The sequence below is a fragment of the Aegilops tauschii genome, chromosome 6 (assembly GCF_002575655.3).
Source record: "Aegilops tauschii subsp. strangulata cultivar AL8/78 chromosome 6, Aet v6.0, whole genome shotgun sequence".
Taxonomy (NCBI): domain Eukaryota; kingdom Viridiplantae; phylum Streptophyta; class Magnoliopsida; order Poales; family Poaceae; genus Aegilops; species Aegilops tauschii.
This window is the reverse complement of record NC_053040.3, coordinates 68,756,985-68,769,311: the sequence shown is the minus strand read 5'-3', so window position 1 is coordinate 68,769,311 and position 12,327 is coordinate 68,756,985.

Sequence of the window (12,327 nt, the reverse complement as noted above, 5' to 3'; positions counted from 1 at the left end):
ATGGCACTTGTGGGCATCATGTTTCTTGAACGCACCTCCAATCATCCCGCTCACTTCTCTTCGAGTAGCGGGTAGTAGGTGGTGGAGGGTGAGTTGGCTGGTTGCGATGTTTCCAAATTTTTTTTCGCTCATCGTTGGGGTATTCGCTTGATTATCCCTTAATGAATCAAGCAATTGTGTGATTTTTGGTCTAGTTTTTCTTACAAGTTGGGCCGACCTTTTTATTCTTTATGAAATCATAGAGGCACTCTGCCCTCTTGACGAATCTGTAAACAAATGATTCTAAAAAAAACTGTAAACAGATGCAGGTCCAGCAACATTTAGTACTGGCATTTATCATACAAGGATATCCAATTATTATCTCATGTTAGTGAGCACAAGAATAGTGTATTGATATATCCGTGCACTGAACGCTGACCTGCAAATTCCTCCAGTATGTCTGTTTTTGTGTCCGGAGATGGTCTGCGGACATGATACCGGAGAGAGCCATCTAACTCTAATCATAAAGTATCTGACTGAGAGGAGAAAACGTAGCTGGGACCATGCATATGGTGGGGTATTTGTGATTTAATGTCCAGTTGGAAGGAGAGAGAAGAGGGGGACCATGCATGTCCGGATGGGAGGAGAGAGAGTAGACACGGACCATGCGGGGTCAAATGCATGTCCCCCCCCCCCCCCCCCCCCCCCCCCCCCACCACCACCATCACACACACGTTTGTCTCTTGAATATCGGAATCCGTACGTCCGGATTGCTAAACGGACATATACAAACAGTGGCGGAGACAGGCCCGAGGCAGCCGGGGCCGCTGCCTGGGGTGTGGACGCTGATTCCTTCGTTGGCTGTAGCTACAGTGTCAGTGCTCCGAAGGTTCCCTGGGTTGGCCTGGAGCATATGGTATTCCTGGCGCCGCCGCTGTATACAAGTCTCCTTTGATGATAAAAATGATCTAAACACTTCGGTCTAGACATGTAGTGAAGGTTTGGGTGTCCGTCTTGAAGATGCCCTTAGGCCTTGTTGTTGCCAAGCAATGGGCCTGATGCCTTCAACCGCTCAACAAAGAAACATGGTTTGCGAGTTGTGGCATGACACCACAGATGGATTAAAACACAAATACAAGATCCGGCTAACCAACTAGCGACCGCCATTTTGCTCAAACCTTTTTTCTCAAAAACTAGCTGTATCCAGTTCAGAAACCTGGAAAATCGGAACCGTTATAAAGTTGAAATCATGCGCGGAGACGGGAGGACACGCACAACAATCAGAGAGCAGTGACTGTCGGCCGATGAGTGGGCCAAACCGCAAGGACAACTGGGCTAATATGTACTAGAAAGCTCTGAAGAAGAGCAGCAAGTATAGGGAGGTGCATCGATGAACCAGCGTCGATATGAACCTACTTTAAAAAGCACATTTCTAAATGCTCAAATTTTTTTGAAAAAGGTTACACGGATACGTCTTCATGTTTTATGTGCGTGCATAAAGTTTCACCAAAAAATAACTTTTTTTGTGGCCCGTGTAAAAAAGACAAAATTGTGTCACAAAACGCTGTTTACAAACATTGAAATTTGTCTTTTCTGCGGAGACAAAATGAAAAGACATTTTTTTACATAACTTTATGCCGTGCACACACATTTGCGAACATGTATGCGTGAAATTTTCTATTGATTATTCTGACATTTAAGAACATGTTTAAAATGCATTTTTCAAAAAGTGGGCGCATATGCCCATGGGATCAGGATGTGCCGACTCAGCAAGTATACGATGAAATGTTACAATTGAACTTTATTTTCAAACAAATTTTATTGCCACTGACCGAAATAAGCACCCCAATTATAGTGATCTCTGGCTGCTAAAACTAATCGGCTGGTTTTGGATTTTGGTTGTACATGCTGAACAAAAACTTATATATATCCAGTATTTTAGTAAACACTTGCATAGCTATATTGTACTATACACGGTTTTTTTCTTCATAAACTCCACAACACCTAGAAATTATTCCTGCCTTCACCACTGACACTAGCGAGGGGAATTTTCTGAAAACCCTATTTCTTGATTAATACACAACCTTTCTAAAATATTTTTGGCATTAAGAAAATTTAATCTTACAGATCATCTTTTTTTTATAACAACGTTACTGATCATCAGGTGCAGTGCGCTGAGCAGCCAAAACGCCTATAATCAGTATCACCATCGGTTGTTCGTTATGATTAGCTTTAGCATGTTTTTCAGGTCAGAAAAGATAAATTCGGTGCATAGAAACAGAGTAACAGTCATATGCTATTACACGCCTTAAAATATCTGGACCATGGCCATTGACCAACCAGCAAGGAGTTATAGTTTGAGTTCAATGCTCGCCTTATATTGCTATGTCCGAATCATGAGTAAAAGAAAGTATCTAACCCTCTCTATAAGACTAGTCACAGTGGGGAGTAATGCAGAGTAGTAGCATGCATATGTTACTAGTCTATGTTACTACCTCTACAGTGGGTAGTAACATATGTGTTGTGTCATGCATCACTTCATTTATTAGGGTTTTTTTGCGAGAAAACTTTCAATCTATTCATCTTCTATCATGGCAGTACAACGAACACTAGAAATAATAAAAATTACATCCAGATCCGTAGACCACCTAGCGACGACTACAATCACTGAAGCAAGCCGAAGGCGCGCCGCCGTCATCACCCCTCCCTCGCCGAAGTCGGGCACAACTTGTTGTAGTAGACAGTCGGGAAGTCGTCGTGCTAAGGCCCTGTAGGACCAGCGCACCAGAACAGCAACCATCGCTGATGAAGAATAACGTAGATCGAAAGGATCCAACCTGAAGACACATGAACATAGACGAACCACAACCAGATCCGAGCAAATCCACCGAGGATAGATCCACCGGAGACACACCTCCACATGCCCACCAACAATGCTAGACGCACCACCGAAACAGGGACTAGGCGGGGAGACCTTTATTCCATCTTTAGGGAGCCGCCGCCGTCTCGTCTTCCTGAGTAGGACACAAACCCTAACAAATCTTGAAGAAACGACTAACAACGGAGCCCTCCCGCCGGCCCTTGTCAGGATCCACCGCGCTCCCATGGCCCTAGGACCACCGGAGACGAGGCGGACCTGCAGCGGAGCCGGCGAGAGGCACGAACCCTAGCTTTTCTTGGAAGAGGAGGCGGCGGCTGGAAAGACTTCCTGCGTGAGAGGGCTCTGCAATGCACTTCATTTATTAGGTTGTAGACTCATCTTTTCTTAATATGTGTGATGTTACAATAACTAGCTATGTTACCACATGCCTCTCTTTCTTTATTAATTACATGCCACATCATCTATTTTGCCTAGATAAATGTGATGTTACCACCTATGTTACTTTCACTGTGGGTAGTCTAACTTTTTTGGCATGATGGATATGCCTTGACATGATGGACCAGTCTAACTTCCTTGACATGATGGACATGCCTCGTACACTCCATCTGATTCGATCAAGGTCCTTAATCCAGTGCATTTCTGCCTCAATGACAATAGGCCGTTTTGTTTGGTGCAGGGCAGGCAAAGCCTTCCCTGTTGGTTGGGGAGGGCAGTAATATTGCTTCTACTTCTGTAAATCGGTAAAGTTACCAAGCTCCTAGGAATTGGAGCCCTGGGAGAGCTCGGGTGTTTTTTTTTCGGACTGGATCCCATTTGTCAAAGAAAGATCTAGCAACCGACGTCAAAACTTTAACCCCGGTGAATATGGAGCGCCATCGGGCTTGGGCCTCTGCCGCCGTTGTGCCGATGCCGTTTGGGCTCGCTATGACGGTAGCCTAGGCTCGCAAGTATTATTCCCTGTTCCCGTCGGTGTCATCATGCCATCGCTCCCCTTCTCATAGATTCCACACCTCACCGCCTTTCCCTTCTCCGGCGGCTAGGTCTGGAGATGGCGTGTGCAGGCGGTGTGGGAGGAAGTGTTGGCGATTTGATGCGATGAGACAACACGAAGGCGAGGGACCAGCGGCGCGACCGACAGGCCCGTCGTCTTCCTCGACTCCGATGACCGGAGTACGAGGATTCCTGCCCGGGGAAGACCATCCCATCCAATGGATGGGCCGGCTGTGGCGAAAGTTAGTCTGGTGCCGGCTTTGTTCATGGCCTCCATATGTCTGTTACTCCAATGGGCGAAGCACAGATGCGGGAGTGGGAGGCTGATGCTGTGGCCCCAGCAGAGGGGGAGCACTGAGCGCTAGGAGACGCAGGAGCGCCAAGCACGCGAGCAACAATGGCGCCAGGCTCGCCTTACCTCACCTTCAGTCCCTGCCAATGTTGCCGGCACCACCAGCGTCTTACCTGCTCCGCCTCACTGCTGAATATCTCTACCACCTCCTCGCAGGCACGCATGCTTGCAGTTAGCTCTTTTTTAGGGGATGTTTGGTTTCCAACCACACTTTGCCACATCTTGCCACACCTAACCTTAGGCAAATTTGACCAAGTTAGGTGGGTGTTTGGTTCTGGCTTGGGTTTGCATAATCCATATCAGAGAATTTTTCTCATGTTCGTGCTTGGGTTATACCAGATCCTTATTATTAGGCTCGATGGGAAGCAACAGTAAGGCAGGTGTGTGTTCTTCTGTAGTTCATCACATCTAATCATCTATGATGTACGTGAAGAATTGGCAGGAGAGGGGAATCACATTGCCAGATCCTAATTCTTCCGCTGCAATGATATCACCAAATTGGCATAAGCATGAATCAGGCTTAGTTAGTACTCCATGGTTCTTGCCTGGACTATTGTATATGGACAATCATCTTGACCTATGCCACGTGCCAACTGGGTTAAACGAAGAGTTAGCCTGCAGACGTAAATTGCTGAACTTTTTAGCATTCTCTTTGTACTCATATTTGATAGTATGTACCAAGCAAGAATCATTTCCTAGATGTATTTCTTCCCCATATGTTTATTTCTATCAGGTATACATACTCTGTTATTCGAGGAGAAGATTGCAGCTGGAGGATATAAAACATATGTTTTATAACCAAGTGCCTACATAAGCTTAGGTGACGCCTTAAGAGAATATTTTAATTTCCCCACCTTGTATTATTTGTTTATTTAGGATGGTTCTCAATCTCAACTTTTATGTATATTCAGCTGAATTTAATCATGAAGTTGTATGTTGGTTTCTCTTTATTGTTCTGAAATCACAGCCCTTGTTGGATTGTTCTGTGTCATACCTAAAACAAAATTTTACAGTTAGCATATGTGATGGACTATTCTTAATTTGGGATCGAATAGGTAGGACTGGGAATTGTTGTCTTAGGCTTTCTTTCTTTTTTGAGCTGGTACATGCCATGTTCTTATGTCAGGAATAAGATATTTAGGTAACAACTGGATATTTACGCATGTATATACTATATCTTAATGTTTCAGAGTTAATCTTGCACCATCTCTTGCAGCCATCTCCCAAACCTTGAGGCTCTAAATATCATCATGTAGAGGACTTTTGATGTTCATACTTAACAGCTCGATCTTCATATACAACTATCTGGTAGAATTGATTTTTTGCAAACATATGAAAAATTCCATTTTATTGGTTTCGCTGTTACCCAATTTGCATATATTTTTTTGCCTGTCAAGGGGAACTATTCAGAGATACTGATGGTTTCAAGAAAAATTACTATATACATTAGCATCAAACAATAGATGTCATCTCACTAGCTAAATATGTAAATCTGGTTTGGTGTTCTCTGAAGTTAATTATGTCACCCCTGCTACATGGTTCAGTTCCAGTAAAAGCCACATGATGGCCCGTTCAGAAACACCTTTGGTGATACGTATAGACTACAAAGAGTTTCCAAATTAAATCACTCCTTATTATCTGGTTTGCTTTTACAATACTTATCCTAAGAGAAGCAAAGGAGAAACAGTAGAAAGAAAAACGGCGCGTCAAGGCGCGCGTATTGTTCTAGTTCCAAACCAAAGATACACGATTTTTTTCTTACAAGTACATGTAGCAAGTCATCAGTACAATAGCTCCCGGCTACTGCATATATTTTTACATCACACACACAACACTCTCTCTCTCTCACTCAGAGAGGAGAGAAGAGAGAGAGAGATGCGGGTCATATCAAACACAATAAGGGTGGCGCAAAGGGCGCCTCCTCGCCATGTCCACGTTGGCAGCAAGTTCACTGTTTGCACTGGTCAATAAGAGCCATGCATTGATGTCTCGGCATGTCCATGTTGGCAGCCTAGAAACAGCCACCTCGTTTCCTTTGTCAAGAAGGCAACTCCCCATCACACGCCACTGTCCCCTCTCATCTCTCACATCACCTCCTCCTCATCTCGCTCCTCGCCTTCCACCCCGTCGCCGCCACTATCGCCGCTCCTCTTCTTCTTCCTTGCGCCTTCTTCCATCCCCTCCTGTGGCGGACGATCCTCTCGACGATGGATGTGGGAGAGCGAGAATCCGGGAAGGTTGGCGGAGCCGGGTCAACCTAGAGTCGATTTCGAGGCCTCTCATGGCCGCGCCCACACCACCTGCGCTCCTCCCCTCCTGCGGAGCAGCAGCTGCTTCTAGAGCTCTGTTCGGACAGGAATACGTCTGGCCGCCGGCCAATGGAAGGCCCTCATCGGCCTTTCCTCACGCGCCTCCTCTCCCTCTCCCCGCGCCGCCGCCGGCCTCCAATCCCGCGCATCCAGCCCCTGATTCGTGCACGCGGCGAAATGGCCGCTGTTGCCGGAGCGCCCTTCGTCAGCGAGGAGGCACAGGGTGACACTGTCACCGGCGCTGGTACTCCCCAATGTAGCCACTCCGACAACGGCCAGGTGATCCATTCCCTTGCCCAGAGGTGTTCTCTTTTGTGCTAGGTTTTTGTTTTCCCATTGATTTTCTGTCCAATTTTATCACAGGATTGTTACTGTCTGTCTCCAGTTCCTTGAAGTCACGTACATGCGCATGCCCACGCCTGATTTGTTCTCGTGGTTGCGTTCCTGCAGTAGCTACGTCCACGGCTGTGCAGGTTTAGCCCTCCTTTCTTTAATCCCCTTTTTTGTTTACCCTCATTTCTCTTGTATTGTTTCTGAGAGAGGCTAGGCCTGCTGTCCTCTTTCCAGATGAGGCGTTTCTTGCCTTGCTTAATTTTGTTTATTAGATATTGTGTGCCTATGCTTCATCCTATTTTTGCAGTGAGATCTATTGTTTACATATGTGCTGACTAAGGAGACTGTCAGTTCTGTCATTGACGCTAAATACTTGCAGTTAGGAAATAATAGTCCCCATATTGGAAGGCTTTTCATCGAAAAATATTGGAAGGCTTGTTTATTTTGTCTTGGGTTGAAAGAATTACAGTACTAAATAAGAAGGCTAGCTTAGGTTCTAAGAATTGTTGAACATAATATATACTCCTAACAGAAATATAAAACAAATACATGGACAATTTATTTCTGCTATGTGATGAGAAGCACTATTTTAGAAGATATGGAAATGCTTATTTAAATTATATGTCTGCTTTGCCATGCTTGCCAATATCCACTTCTGCTGCAAGTGCTTCTATAATTGCATCTTCAGGAAGTGTGTGGTTTGAAGATATGAGATGTGCTTCAGTTACATAAATGTTTGAATGGGAACTTATGAATTAGAAGGGAATAACTGCATTGCCTTACCAAAGTTCGTGTCAGGAAAATGATTGCCTCAACTAACACTATACTTATAGGAAAGATAGATGCAAATTCAAGAACTTAATAAGATAATTATTTTTTCCTTCTAGAACAAAGGTCTGTTTGTGCCAGGGACTAACATAGTGCCAGGGACTAACATATTTCATTGGAGACATGATTTATATCTTGTAGGATCAGTACAATTTTCGTAAAATCATGGTTTTATCTTTTGAAGTTGGTACATTTTTCATTTATTGTTTTATTCCCCTGAATGTTTGCCTAAGCAGATAGCTGCTATTCGCTGTATCTTTTGTCAGATGGCTTCTATCACCCTTGCTGATCTATGTTGTGGAAGACAAAATCAAATGATATGTGTCCGGGTGTCTCGGCTTACGCATTTTCGCAACGGTTTAGAGAGCGGTCCTATCAAGCTCATACACATGGTCATCATCGACGTGCAGGTACTGTTTAGCACATAACACGGCAGCAGACCAATTGTGCATATGTTATTCCTTTCATGATGTGTCCTTTTGTCCTAGGGTAACTACAGTTATGCAGTTGTACCAACATCATTTGCTGGTACTTATTTACATATCTTAGAAGAGGGGATTATCTATAAGCTTGGCTACTTGATGGTCTCGCCACTGCTAAACATACTGAATCCTGCTGTAGCTCCACGTATGAGTTTATCTTAGGTACCACTGAAATTTAACTAATAATACGTAGCATCTTGCCACCTAACAGATTGCTATGTGGTCACTAAATTCAATGTCTATAAACTTTTCTGTACTCATATACAGTTAGCATATTGATTGCATTCGCTACTCTCATATGGTGTTGTATCTTCAACTACTTGCAGAAATATATTTTCGAACTTGGTTTAGTTTTATTAATGTCTCGCCAAGCATGATGGATGCTTGCCGAAAGGGCATTATCTATACTTTTCATAGTGCAAAACGACATGTCATGGCAAGATTGATTGTTTGGTAGAATTATTACTCCTGCATTATAGCGCTACCTATGAAATTGAAAGGAAGAGTTGTGGTGGTATCACGTGGATGATTTTTTGATTATTAGTTTTCTTCTCAATGATTTGTTCAATATTGGAGGGTCATTTTCTGAGACTTGGTTTGTGCCATGACATTCTTTTGAATTGCTAATACACTTTTCTTTGTGATATTTCTTTACATTTGCCTATGAAATAAGGCGCTACGTATTATTAGCTAAATTTCAGTTGTACCTGAGATAAACTAATGGTGTAGTATCTCATATGTCCTGTTGAATAGAAGGAATCAAGGAAACAATTGCGTTAGTCTTGACCTGGGGAAGCGTTCAGTTCACGCATAGGATATATGCCATTGATACCAGTACAACACAGTTTTTGTGTGTTGCAAGGTAGCCTCTCTTTTTTATTTGCTGGTTCCTCAGACCACTACCTTTTCTTCTTTAGAACTTACTCCAAGTGACAAGTACTGATAAGCATATCCCTCAGATCACTACCTTTCCTTTAGAACACACACAACATATCCAGACACACTCGGGTATCACCCTCTCATACACATGGGTGCTACCCTCTATCTCTAACAGTATGCGCACATAGGAACCATTGCTAACTCTGATTCTCACTTTAGCTCCTAAAAGTGTTCCATTTCAATGTGCTGATGAATCTTCTCTTGGTTGTACTAGATACTAGGGAAATGATGCATGGCAGATATGGCATGATCATTAGATTAACCTATGACTTTATAAGTGATACTATATTAATTTATTTTTTAATAGCACTGGAATCACTTTGCTCTTTTCTTCCAGTTTACAAGGATCTTAAGGCTAATTCATTGTGTGATTTGTCTATAATGGCTATTCCTGAACAAGGATCTTAAGATTAATTCGAATCCATCCTTCTTTAAGAAGACTTTGTATGTAGGTTAGTCATCATTTGTACAAACAATTTTTGCGCCAACGTTTCATCCATGTAATGACACATATTTTCAGCATCACATGAATAAACAAAATTGATATTTGATATGGGATGCATGGTTGTATAATATTTTCCTGCATGTCTTCTTGTGTAGCCACCTATCAACCATACCTACCACTATTGCCACTTATCTTCTCTTTGCATGTTCAATTTCTTTCTCGTTGCTCTTCAGTTGATCAATTCGAACATGGTACCCCATGCCCACGATATACTCATCGTCACTGCTCCGGTCCGCCCGACCCCAACAACTCAGCTACTTCCTATCACCACCTTGTACTCCTCTTTGCTTGATGCTCCTGCGCTGCTTATTGTGCTCGCCGTTGTTGATGTATTTAATTTCATGCATTATGGTTCAGTGGGTGTCTAGAAGACCTGGTAAATTTTAGTAAAATGACCTATATATTGGTTTCAGGACATAGTGAGACTAAGTCGTAATATACTTGGCTAATTTTATCTTTTTGCATCAGTTCTGAGTGGTATATGGAATATGGGGTTTGCAGTGTTAAGTAGTGAGACAACATTTTATGTAGTAATTCTACCCTGGTACAATAGTTGTTTTGATCCAATTCCATTAATAGGTTAGCTTACGTTAATGATATGGGAACTCTGAAGAAAATTCTGTATGGCCGATCCATATTTATGAGTTGTGCATGTGCGGTATGGTTGGTTGTTTATGCATTCTTCTCTTGTTGGGTGACGATACCATTTGGTACAAAATATAATTTGAACACCAATGTTGCTTCCGATTTCTTTACACTTCAATCATTCAAATTTTTCTTGATGCTTTTTATGTTATTTTCAGGAGCAGATTAAGATCGAAAAGGATGATGGGAGAATGCAACTGACACAGTAGGATGCTCCGTGTCAAATGGTATATTTATCTTTCTTTTTAGCCAGATGAAAAATAGTAACATGTGAAACATATCGCAACATACTCTGTAGCCTGGAGTTACAGTCTAGATATAGAGGGCATTGCCCATAAATCTGCATCGTAGTAGCTTGTCGCTTTTATAAACTATCACTAAATTTAGTATGCATGTTATTTCTTCTTGATTACCTGTATCAGATTTGTGAATTTGACATTTTATCCCTTTCTTACCCATGAAGTGTGAAGACAGCCTGCAGCCCAATCTCAGCTCTTTGATTTCGCAGGGACAGCGAGCGATGGCCGTGGCGTTGGCGGAGAAGATGGTGCGGTGTCTCGGGCTGGGGTTCGATATGATGTGCGACCTGAGGCAAGTTCTGCAATGACTCTACTTCTCTTTTGGAGATCACATGTCTTTTGGAGCATGTTGATAACATTTTTCTGTCAAGCTTGTTTAACTCTATTCATATTTTTACAACTGAGCTGCTCTAGCACGCATATGCACGTTCACAATGTCACCGCCAAGGCAAGTGCGCAAAAGACCGCACAGGAGGCGCGCCCCATCCACTAGTTATGGTGCATAGATTGGGGCTTAGGAGGCACCAGGAGTCTCGGGTTTGCCATGTCCAAAAATATGGCTTATATTACCCAGAGCCAATGTGTGTGTTTGTTAACACTCCGTTCTAGAGCTTGAAACACTTGCGTACGTGTGTTGCATGTCTTTTCTCTTGTTCGATCTTCTCTGGTGATCGCTTGTCACAACCGATGTTGTTGAACACTATGGTGCACCTCTGTCTACCGACCATGCTCCAGCTCGTGGGAAGGAACATAGCTGATCTCGGATCTCGCTCACAAGACATTGCCGCACATGTCCGCAGCTGAAGTTGCCGGCGCAATAATCATATCATACTAGATAATTCCCCGCGCGTTGCTGCGGGATAGTAGTGTGACAAAGAGTTTAAAGAAAAGTAAGAAAAAAGAGAAAACTGTAGAAGATGGCTTGCATATAATGTAACAGCGAAATAACCTTTCTCAGTATAATCAGTTTGTGACCAAACTTGTACATGGTCCTAGTATTTTATCGGATGATCAAAGGTAGTAGTATGTTTATCTCAATATAAAGAAGACGATGCAACCTGATGTGCTGCTAATACAAACGTATTAGCAAATAATTTATTTCAGACATAATATATGCAAAGGTACATCATCAATACAAATTACTTGTTTGCACCTTAGATCAATTCCTAACTTTAATCTTTCTCGGGAACATGACTTCAATCAACTTACAATATCATAATGCAAAAACAATGTGACAGTATATGCTGAAAACAATACAAAGGAAGCATGCATGGATATAATTACGGACAGGGCTGTAGGCTCTTCCTCCCCACAACAAACTCGATATGCAACAGCGGAATCAGCATGCACTGCGAGGAGTATAGGTGGAGCAGGCAGGCGCCGGCCAGCTGGACGTCCTATCCGCGGTGACACTACATGATGACCTGCTCGTGTAGGTGATAGAAATCAGGTAGATATGTGAAGGAAACGTAGCAAGAGATGAGGGAAGACGCACATGCAGGAACTATTGTGTTGCATGACGCTTTGGTAGAGGGCGGGCCAGATGGTCCAGATCGAGAGCTTCATGGTGTCGCTCCACGCTAGCTATCACGGAGCTAGCTCGGCGTCGGCAACGTCCTCAACAGTGGAGACGGCGCCTCCTCGTCCGATTGGGTTGACATGGTCAACCACATGCAGCACCTCGCTCCCTCGTCCGTCCCCGTCATCTATGGCACTGACGTGGTCGACGGACACATCAATGCGTTGGTCTGCGTTCATAGCAAGAGAATGCATAAGGGATCTTCC